Source organism: Taudactylus pleione, unplaced genomic scaffold (genome assembly GCF_031769625.1).
Source record: "Taudactylus pleione unplaced genomic scaffold, aTauple2 ptg000242l, whole genome shotgun sequence".
NCBI classification, from domain to species: domain Eukaryota; kingdom Metazoa; phylum Chordata; class Amphibia; order Anura; family Myobatrachidae; genus Taudactylus; species Taudactylus pleione.
Window position 1 is genome coordinate 8,828,917 of NW_028284644.1, and position 11,859 is coordinate 8,840,775.

General features: G+C 45.7%; 1 pseudogene; it reads left to right on the top strand.

The window, feature by feature from the left end:
* The first annotated feature begins 1,607 nt into the window (after positions 1-1,607).
* LOC148516749 (uncharacterized) lies at positions 1,608-11,859 on the top strand (annotated as a pseudogene).

Genomic DNA, 11,859 nt, shown 5'->3' on the forward strand with positions numbered 1-11,859 from the left:
TAGTTGCGGTTTTTTTTAAACATGCGCCGGGAGGTTTTTCTCACGCACCTCCCGAGCAAGTGTGATTTTTTTCTAAAATGGATGATTTTAAGTAAAATCACCAACACTTGCTCTAACACCTCCGCGGCACCCTCCTGAGGAATAATTAAGCAATTGGAAGTATCCAATTAGCTTAATTAGTCCTTAATTACTTACCTCCTGCAGTGCTGTCTTTTTCATCATGCGTCGGGAGCCAGCTCTTCTGCAGCAGTGGTGAGTATGTCAGTGTGTGTGGTGTACGTGTGTATGAGTGTGTTTGTGCGTGTGTATGAGTGTGTGTGTATCCTACTGTCAGTGTGCCCCTGCTGTGTTTGTTTGGCCCCCCGGAATGGGTGCTGGGAGAACTACATCTCCCAGCAGCCTTTGCCCCTCCCACCAGCACCTGGAGCCTCCCAGGAGCCCCTGAGATTCTCAGCAGCCCCCTCTCCAGTAAGAAGAGAGAGGGGAGACCACTGGGAGCCGTGGAGACCACTGGTGACCCCCGGCCAGGTAAGTGAAGATTTTATTTTTTTAAATTACACGGCGCAGGGTTTTCAGAACTGAAAACCCAGCGACCAGTATTTTTGGAATTGAATATTGCGGGTATCGGGAGCACGCGTATCCACAATATTTCTAAATTGAGTACAAGGGGCGCAAGGTTTTTACCTCGCTAAACCTCGCGCCCAATTGTATATGCCCCATAGAGGTCCCCTGTATTTACCACAACCAGCACTGAGCTTTTTAGAGCCAGTCCAAAATACAGTAAAACAAAAGACGTAGGGGTCCCCCGTATTAACCATAGCCATCACAGGACCCTTTCTAGCGGGAAGTAATGCCACAGCCAAGGGAACCCTTTCATATGTTCCGCCGGCCAAAGCATTACATACATACATGTATATATAATATATACATACAGTATATATTATATATACAGGGTGTCCATAATTAAACTTCCCCTATGCAGAACGGTTTGCAGCTTGATGTATCAGAATGTCACAAAATTTGGCAGGGAGGCTAATAAGGACTTTGTAGCGTTCCTGCTAGGCTGTTTTAGTGGGCCGCTACGCTCTGACCAATTTCAAAAGGGCAGAATGCACCCTGCCCCTTTTGAAGGCAGGTGGGACAACTGCGGTGTAGCAATCACCGCCAGTGAATAGAGAGCTTGGGGGTAGCCCGGCATATCCATAAGTGCCAGGCACACCCTCAAGAAGAGGCGTCTTAATGACACATCCCTTTTCTCATGGTCAGGCCCCCTTTACGGAAGCTCGCCAGTGTGTCCTTTCTCTAGTGTGAACAGTACTTGGGAAGCAGTGCTCTGGTTGTCCACATATTTTGAGCTGGTTCTGGACCACCAACCTGAGGCTTCCTTGCAAGTACCTCAAAGCACCCAGTTTGGGAACCACTGCCTTAGGCTCTAATAACAACAGTGATTTGCAACTCAACAGAAAATCACCATTTACAACAAAATCAGATGCTATTACATTCACCCCTTAGTTAGTCTAATAACTACATGGCATAGAGTTAATGGAAGGTGTGGTGTGCAAAATCTCTGCACAACCATTTTTCAGATTCTGTGCTGAAATTGGGATATGCAAATTGTTAAATCTCTAGGGCCAAGAGAAGTCAGGACTGTCGTATTCTGTGTTCCTGAGCGTGATACTGGTGGCTCAGTGGTGGACTCGGTACTGAGGCCTGGTAATGACCAGGACTATGGAGGAACACAAGGAGACTGTACTCAGAGGATAACACAAACTGACAGGACTCAGGAGGTAGCACTGGGCTCGAGGAACTGCGAACTAGATAAGATTAGGGAGTTGATAATTACCCTAACCAAGAGCAAAGAGTCTAAACACACCAACTGTTTTCACCACGGAACCCTAAAGGGGATATGGATTTCACTGCATATGATGTGCAGGTCTCAGCCCCCTGGTAAGGTCTCCCTAGGACTTAATCTAGAACAAGCCCCCAGGATCACGGACTAACCAATGGGGAAGGACAGCGATAGCAAATTAATGTTTCAATTAATGTTTCCAATGTTTCCGGTTGCAGTTGGTGATGTTGAAACCGATGGTTCTGGTTATAGCTGATGACAAGGAATCGATGGTTCTGGATACAGCTGATGAATGTGGAACCAATGGTTCTAGATATATGTAGAACCGATGGCTCTAGATACAGTATAGCTGATGAATGTGGAACCGGTAAATTGGTAATCGGATAGGTACCGATGAGATTAGACTTGAGTAGGTACCACTTGGTTGAAAATCGGATAGGGACTGATGGTGCTGGTATTGGATAAGGACCAATGGTGCTGGTATCGGATAAGGACCGATGGTGCTGGTATTGGATAAGGACCAATGGTGCAAGTACTTCTACAATAGCAATGAGGAGAAGTCTGGAGCCAAGTGACATAACACAGGAGTGAGACATGTTGTCAAAGGCACTGGCTGCTGGTCAGTGCAATCCTTTTATCCCCCCTGGTCTGTGCTGGTTGACTGACAGGATCTGGTCTACGTTGTGATGTGTCCAATTGGATGAAGGACACTCCACACTGAGTGGAGCTCAGAGTCACATGATCACCACTGGCCCAGGAACTAGAGGATCAGCGGTCAGCTGACCACGAGTGTCATGGCGGTGCCCAGGCCCGGAGATGATGGGCATGCTAGTGGGGTTACAGCAGCCAGGGTAAGATGGGGTACACTGTGGACAGCAGCACAGAGCAGGAACCGGAGAGCTAGCCTGAATAGCTGACCTGTGCACCAGCGTGAAGGTGAGATCTGTAATACAGTAACGCGATTCCTGACACTAGCCAACTTTTATTCAGCATCTTATATTTCACAACTTATCAAAATTCTATTACATTTTATTATCATTAAAATACCTGATAGGAATCAACTAGATGGTCACGGCCACAGCAGGGAGCATATCACTGCTAAATAGGAGATATATTGCAGGTCTTTAAGGAGTCGTGGCATAGGTGGAGAGGGAGAGGACAGGGGAATGTGTAGGTAAAAGATTCTCACTTTTCATTCTATCCAGCAAAAACCATGGTGGTAACAAGAACACCACCCAGTTAGGAGTATGGGGGGAGATAGAGTTTAGGATGTTTAAAACTTTTATAACTAGTTTGTATAGTTCATTAGTAATAGTATGTTTATGTTTTCTTAAAACTAGCAAAGAGAGGAATGAGATAGGTCTATAACTAAGTTTAAAAAAAATAGAAATGAAGAGACAAGAATAAATATATATAAAATGAAAAGAATGGATAAAACTATATTTTGAAGTTGCTCTATGTTACAAAATATGTTTAATTATTAACACTCGCAAAAAATTTATTATGGACTTAATACTCACAAATTGTGACAGAATATCGGATGTAAATGTGGGCGAGAACCTAAGATCCAGTGATCACCAAGCAGTATGGTTTAGTATAAAGACAGGGTCCAATTCATGCCATACAAAAACAAAAGTATTAGATTTTAGGAAGGCTGACTTTGCCGAGATGGAGAGAAGTGTTACTGAGTCAGTGGCAGATTGGAGGAACTTGGAAGGAGTGCAGGAGAGGTGGGACAAAATAAAAAATGCAATACTAAAGGCGACAGACCTTTGTATTAAAAGGATTAGGAAAAGTACCAGGAAGATGAAGCCAGTATGGTTTACAAAACAGGTATCAGCTAGTGTGAAATTAAAAAAATATGGCTTTTAGGAAATATAGGCAGACTCAAAATAATAACGACAAACAGGTGTATCTTTCCAGAAGGAAGGAGGCTAAGAAGGTGATTAGGAGTGCAAAGGCAGAAGCTGAGGAGAAAATGGCCCAGTCAGTGGATAAAGGGAGCAAAACTTTTTTTAAGTATATAAGTGAAAGGAGGAAGTCAAATGGAGGAATAATAAGACTTAAGACAGAGAATAAGTACATATTCGAGGGCGACGAAGAAATAGCAAATCATCTAAATAATTATTTTTGTTCAGTATTCACTACAGAAAAAGAGGGGAAGGGGCCACAGTTAGGTTGCAGAGGCATTCAAAAAAATGAGGTACATGAAATTTAATTTACAGAGGAGAGGGTCCTAACAGAACTCTCTAAACTGAAAGTGGATAAATCAATGGGGCCAGATGGGACACATCCAAGGATACTAAAAGATCTTAAAGGGGTCCTGGTAACACAATTAACAGAATTATTCAACCAGTCGCTAGTATCAGGAGTGATTCCAGAGGACTGGAAAAGAGCAAATGTAATAGCACTGTACAAAAGTGGATGAAAAGAAGAAGCAACTACAGACCAGTAAGCCTTACATCAGTAGTGGGAAAAATAATGGAAACACTACTAAAAGAAAGGGTGGTGGAATATCTCAATTCCAACAATTTACAGAATCCCAAACAGCATGGATTTACTCAGGGGAGATCATGCCAAACAAGTCTTATTGACTTTTTTAACTGGGTGACAAAAGTAATAGATCAAGGGGGAGCCATAGATGTAGCTTATCTAGACTTTAGTAAGGCTTTTGACATGGTCCCGCATCGCAGAATGATAAACAAACTGGAAAGCTTGGGATTGGCTTCTATGACTGTTGAATGGATAAAATCTTGGTTGGAGGATAGGAAACAGAGAGTTGTAGTAAATGGAGTGTATTCACGGGAGGGAAAGGTTACCAGTGGAGTACCCCAGGGATCTGTACTTGGGCCAGTGCTTTTTAATATCTATTTTGGTGATATTGCTAATGGTATTGAAGGGAAACTATGCCTTTATGCAGATGACACAAAAGTATGCAACAGGGTAGACACACCAGGAGGGGTCAGGGTCGGTGCTAGACTTCTAGGCACCCTAGGCAAAACTTTGTACTCATTTAGCCCCTCAGGTGAAAATGACTTTGCACAGGTGGAGTGGCGGATCAGTTTTGTCTTAAAAAAAAATATTTTTACATGAATGAGGGGTGAGCGGGTTCGGGTTTCTGGAATCCGAACCCCCCCGAGCCCCCCCGATCTGAGGCGGGTCTGAGTCAGGCTCAAGTTTTCCTGCCTGACTCAGATCCAAAATCAAGGCAAAATGTCATCATCCCGCTTCTGGTTCTCGCGGGGTTTGGATTCTATAAAAGGTCCCCGCGTTGGCGCCATTTCTCACTCCGTCTGTGGACAGTGAAGAGGGAGGGTGGAGTTAGGGCTGGCTGGGCTGTGTTGTGTTGTGCTGCTGTTGTCCATAGGGGCTGTGTCCATCGACACCTCCAAGGTCCATAGGGGCTGGCTGGGCTGTGTTGTGCTGCTGTTGACCATAGAGACTGGCTGGGCTGTATTGTGCAGTGTCCCATAAAGGCTGTAGTCCTAAAGGGGTGCTGTAGTGTAGTCCAGGGGGTGATCTGTCCATCAGGGGTGCTCCCCCCAAGTGCAAAAAAAACAATAATTTTTTTCTGTGTTTGTGAATTGTGTGCACTGTAGTCGCACGTGCATTAACAAAGTAACAGCACCAAGCATGCGTCTGTGTCATAAATCTGTTAAAGGGTGGTGTAACCCCCAAAGTGCACTCCAAAAAAAGTAAAAAATTATTTTCTGTGTTTGTGAAATATTTGCGCAGTAGTCGCACGTGCAGCAACAAAGTAGCGGCGCCAAGCGTGCGTCTGTGTCATAAATCAAGGGCCGGCTGGCTCATCTGTTAAAGGGTGGTGTAACCCCCAAAGTGCACTCCAACAAAAATAAATTCTTCTTTTCTGTGTTTTTTGAATTGTGTGCGCTGTAGCCGCACGTGCATCAACAAAGTGGCAGCGCCAAGCATGCGTCTGTGTCATAAATCAAGGGCCGGCTGCTCATCTGTTAAAGGGTGGTGTAACCCCCAAAGTGCACTCCAACAAAAATAAATTCTTCTTTTCTGGGTTTTTTTGAATTGTGTGCGCTGTAGCCGCACGTATATATCAATATAACATATATGGAGGACAAAAATTTGTCCGATAAAAATAAAATAGGGAAAGGTTCAAGAACCACTTCCTCCTAGTGCTGAAGCTGCTGCCACTAGTCATGACATAAAAGATAAAATGCCATCAATGTCGTCTGCCGAGGCCGATGCCCAATGACATAGTAGAGGGCATATACAATACCAAATGACAAAGTTCAGGAAAATGACCTTAAAAAAAACCATTTAAATCATCTGAGGAGAAACGTAAACTTGCCAATATGTCATTTACGACACGGAGTGGCAAGGAATGGCTAAGGTCTTTCCCTATGTTCATTACTAGTGGTTCAGCTTCACATGACGATGGAAACCCTCCTCCCACTACAAAAATCAAACGAGTTAAGCTGGCAAAAGCACAGCAAAGAACTGTGCGTTCTAAGAAGATATCACCAATCCCCAAGAAGAGTCCAAGTGTGGGGCCGGTTGCGATGTCTGACCTTCCCAACACTGGACGGGAAGAGGGGGCTCTTTCCACCATTTGCACACCCTCTGCAAGTGCTGAAAGGAGCACCCACAGTCCAGTTGCTGATATTCAAATTGAAGATGTCACTGTTGAAGTACAACAGGATGAGTATATTGGTGTAGCTGGCACTGAGGAGGAAGTTGATGAGGAGGATTCTGATGGTGATGTGGTTTGTTTAAATCAGTCACCGGAGGAGACAGTTGTTGTCCGTGGGATGAGAAAGCCCATCACGGTCATGCCTGGGCAGAAGTCCAAACATTCCACCTCTTTGGTCTGGCAATATTTCTATACAAATCATGACAACAACTGTCTTGCCATATGTACCATATGTAAAGGTGAAATAAGTAGGGGTAGGGATGTTAACCACCTAGCAACATCCTCCCTTATACGTCACCTGCAGCGCGTTCATAAAAAGTTACTGTCAAGTTCAGAACTTTGGCTAAGACCGTAAGCAGTCCAGGGACACCTAAATCCCTTTGTCTTGTTGTATCCAAGCGCCTGCAAACCACACCGTCAACTCCCTCCTTGTCAATTTCCTCCTTAGTCAGGATCGGAAGTAGTCCTGCAGGCCATGTCACTGGCATGACTGACTCTCTTACTTAGGATTCCGCCGGAGGATCCTGCATTGCTACGCCTACAGCTGCCGCTGCTGCGGCTGGGAGTCGTTCACCATCCCAGAGAGGAAGTAGGAACACCACTACTTCATTTACTAAGCAACTGACCCTCAAACAGTCCTTAGCGAGGAGGATGAAGTACGACAGCAGTCATCCTGAAACAAAGCGGATAACTGAGGCCTTGACTGCTATGTTGGTGTTAGACGTGCATCCGATATCCGCCATTAGTGCAGTGGGATTTAGACAATTGATGGAGGTAGTGTGTCCCCGGTACCAAATCCCATCTAGACTTCACTTCACTAGGCAGGCGATACCAAGAATGTACAGAGGTGTCAGAAAAAGTGTCCTTAGTGTCCTAAAAAATGCGGTTGTACCCAATGTCCACTTAACCACGGACATGTGGACAAGTGGAAGAGGGCAGACTAAGGACTATATGACTGTGGACCTGTGGTGGTGGATTCCAGTGGGTACGAATTAATACTCTGTGAGAATGAGGATGTACACAACACTGAAGAGGGTGAAGAATCGGTGGATGAGGACAACATCTTGCCTCCGTAGAGCCAGTTTGTGCAGGGACAGATTAGTTGCCAGCTTGTTTTGTGGGGGCCCAAACAAACCAATCATTTCAGCCCCATTCGTGTGGCAGACCCTGGCGCTGAAATGATTGGTTTGTTAAAGTGTTCATGTCCTATTTATACAACATAAGGGTGGGTCGGAGGGCCCAAGGACAATTCCATCTTGCACCTCTTTTATTTAGGGATGTGCAGGCTCGGATAGGTTCGAGTTTGCACGTGGAGTTCGGATTTTTCCCTCCAAAAAAATGGAACTCAGAACGAGGCAAAACGTCATCTTACATGGACGAACATCATCATTCCTGGACAAAAGACCAGGAATAATGATGTTCGTCCATGTAAAATGACGTTTTGCCTCGTTCTGAGTTCCGTTTTTTTGGAGGGAAAAATCCGAACTCCACGTGCAAACTCGAACCTATCCGAGCCTGCACATCCCTACTTTTATTCTTTGCATTATGTACTGTTTGGGGCCCAGTTTATCAAACTGCCATCCTATCTGCCACTGCAGTGTCACTCCTAGATGTGTTTGTGCCGCCCACTTGTGTCGCTTAGCATAGTCATCCAGCAACTTTGGTGCAACCTTTTGGCTTAAAAACAACTTTGTGAGGTGTTCAGAATAGACTGGACATGAGTGGAAATTAATGATATTGAGGTCAATAATAGCATAGGAGCAGAAAAACACACAAATTCTGTGATTTTACCTGTTTTATGCTTTTTTGAAAAAAAATACAGATCCAAAACACAAAACCCAGAACCCAAAACACGGAAGGGTGGTTTTGGCAAAACCAATCCAGATCCAAAACACGAAGATAGATCCAAACCAAAACACGAAAAGTGGCCGGTGCACACCATATATATATATATATATATATATATATATACACATACATACATACACACACACACTCACGGTATCAGGGGCATAACTAGAACTTTTTGCGCCCCATAGCAACATTTTTAAGGGGCCCCCCTAACTTAGGTCTTACACAATACCCACAGTAGTAGTTCCCCTAAAACACTAAATGCCCACTGTAATGGTGCCCCTTACGCAGTGCCCCCAGTACTAATAATGCCCATTGTAGTAATGCCCCTAAAAGTAATGCCCCCTGTAGTAGTGCCCCCAGTAGTAAAAGCCCCAGTTGTAATGCCCTTGTAGTGCCCCCAGTAGTAATGCTCCCTGCAGTGCCCCAGTAGTAATGCCCCTTGAAGTTCCCCCTAGTAGTAAGGGCCCTTGTAGTGCCCCCAGTTGTAGTGCTCCCAATAGTGCCCCCAATAGTAAGGCTCCTGTAGTGCCTCCATATGATGCCCCCAGTAGTAAGGTCCCTGTAGTGCCCCCCAGTAGTAAGGCCCCTGTAGTGCCCCCAATAGTAAGGCCCCTGTAGTGCCCCCAATAGTGCGGCCCCTGTAATGCCTCCAGTAGTAAGCCCCCCCCCCACACACACACATATAAAAAAATAAAAATACTTACCTTAAACCCCGCTCCTGTGCCTGCTGCCGTCCGTCCCCAACGCCCGCTCCTCAGAACTATGGGAGTGACGTCATGATGTCACTCCCATAGTACACTGTGGGGACCCGGAAGATGGAGCTCAGGAGTGAGCTCCATCCTCTGGCTGCCGCTGGCACCGGGGGGAGGAAGAGAAGTAGCCGGGCGCTGGCTGGTAACACAATCTCAGCGGGCACCCGGCAAATGGGGGGGATGCGATCGCTGGGCCGGAGGGCCGGGCACCCTCTAGTGGCCGGCGCCCATAGGAAGCTGCCTAAGCTTGCCTAGTGGAAGCGCAGGGCCTGGGAGGGGTAAAACAAATGACTGAGGATCTGGGTAGACTAGAGGAATGGGCAAGAACATGGCAACTATAGTTTAATGTAAAAAAATGCTAAATCATGCACTTGGATCTCAATAACCTAAAGGTTGAATATAGTATTAAGGGCTCTATATTGGAAAATACAGAGGATTTAGGAGTCACCATTTCAGATGACTTGAAGGCAGGCAAGCAATGCACCAAAGCCTTGAGGAAGGCAAGTCAGATGCTTGGTTGCATAGGGAGAGGAATCAGTAGCAGAAAGAAAGAAGTGATAATACCACTGTATGGGTCATTGGTATGTCCTCATCTAGAATACTGTGTTCAGTTCTGGAGGCCATATCTCCCTAAGGATATTAATACATTAGAGACTGTACAAAGAAGGGCAACTAAAATGGTGCATGGCCTACAGCACAGAACTTACCAGGAAATACTAAAATATCTAAATATTTATAGTTTGGAACAGAGAAGGGAAAGCGGGGACATGATAGAAACTTTCAAACACATGAAGGGTTTTAACAAGGGACAGGAGGGAAGCAATCTTCAAAGGAAGAGATGTACAAGAACACGAGGACATGCACTAAAACTGGAAGGAGGAGGCTCAGAGGAAATTTGAGGAAAAATTACTTCTCAGAAAGGGTAGTGGATAAGTGGAATAGCCTCCCATCAGAGGTGGTTGAAGCTAAGACGGTGGAACAATTTAAACATGCTTGGGATAGGCATAAGAATATCCTTAAGAGAGACATAAGGAGCAAATAGGGTTGAGGTTGCCAAAAGGATAAAAGAAAAGGGGCAGACTGGATGGGCCAAGTGGTTCTTATCTGCCGTCAAATTCTATGTTTCTAACAGTTCTTTATATAGTCCACACATATAATGCAGAATGTGTTAATAATTTCCATCATTCCCTACAGCTTATGATATATGCACCTGACTGAGCGTTATAAGCTAATGTGGCCAATGCTGCTGCCTCTTTGTACTTTGTAGCACCTGCTATGTGAAAATATGCAAATGTTACTCCGCTGAGAGATGTATTGAGACGCCCACCCGCAGCTTTGCAAATCCAAGCAACTGCGTAAATGTTGCAGCATCTGCATACAAAGGCGCAGCATCAGTCGCAGGTCATTCTATTGTCGCAGTCCTGAGTGAATCTATGGTCCAGCACAGAGCCGACCCTAGGCATAGGCATTCTAAGCAAATGCCTAGGGCATCTGGAATTCCTGGGGGCATTCTCTGCTGGCTGCTGCAGAGATTGATAGGAGCTCCTCAGCTCTCTCATCAGGCCAGTGGAGGGGGGTGTTGAGGGTAATTCCTCCTCTCTGTACTCTTTAGGATTCATGAATCTTACAAGGAAGTGCATTGTTCTTCAGCAACCCCTTCGAGGGTCCACCAGCAGTGTCTGGCTACAGCTTCCCGGTTAAACAGTGAGTGGAGTGCAGTATTGCTGGGCAGGGCCGTAGCTAGGGTGGTGCGGCCGGTGCGGTCGCACAGAGCGCAGCTGCTCTGGGGGCGGAATGGCCGCATCGGCACTATCTATTTGCTTGACGCCCGCTAGTATGTTGTTACTAGCAGAGCGCCCGCCGCCCGGTGGCTCAGCTCCAAGTTCTCACTGCAGTGCAAAGGCCGGGCCGTAGGGTGTACATAGCCCCGCCCCCGAGTCACATGTAATTTACCGGCTGTTAAGACAGGCACTGGCAGCCTGCCAGCTCAGCGCCTGTCAGCAGCTCGCAGCGTGGAGGAGGACTCAGGAGACAGAGCTCCTCCAGTCACCACATAGGAGGTGCATTATCTTTAGCTCCACTCTCCTCCTGGATCCTGCTGGTTTCCTCCCTCTACGGAAGCTGCAGTAAGTAACCCTCTCTCCCCTGGCCACTAAAGTTAAATGGTGAAGCAGCAGTTAGAGGTGGAGCACAGAAAGGGGGCGCCAATGCACTTTCTGGCACAGGGCACCAAAATGTCTAGCTACGGCTCTGCTGCTGGGGAAATTGCTGCTGCTTCTTCTGCTTTTGTGATGCAGTGTATCCACTGTCCCCATTTACCCCCTCACTACCTGGGGAAATGGGCATGCATTTCAGTCACTGTGCCAGCTGTTGCAACCAGCAACAACTTACATTATACGGGTACCAGCAACAACTTATATTGTCCTGTATGTAACCCCTTTTTTTCTTTAGATATAGGGTTACTGGGCTAACGATCCCTGTTAAGTCTAATTAATGAGGGGTCTCTTATATAATCAGTGCCTCCACCCAAGTATGAATAATGAAAAATGATAAGGCCTACTTGGGAAAACCTGTGTGATAGTATCTATATACTTGTAATATGAGGTGCAGGTATTGACTTAAAATAATACACTTAATTACACTTTGATAAATGTCACAATAATATTACCACTGTTCTTTCTGGTCTTGTTTCGCAGGATCTGCAGAGCAGAATCTCTTCGTGGTTTAATCTCAGGTAA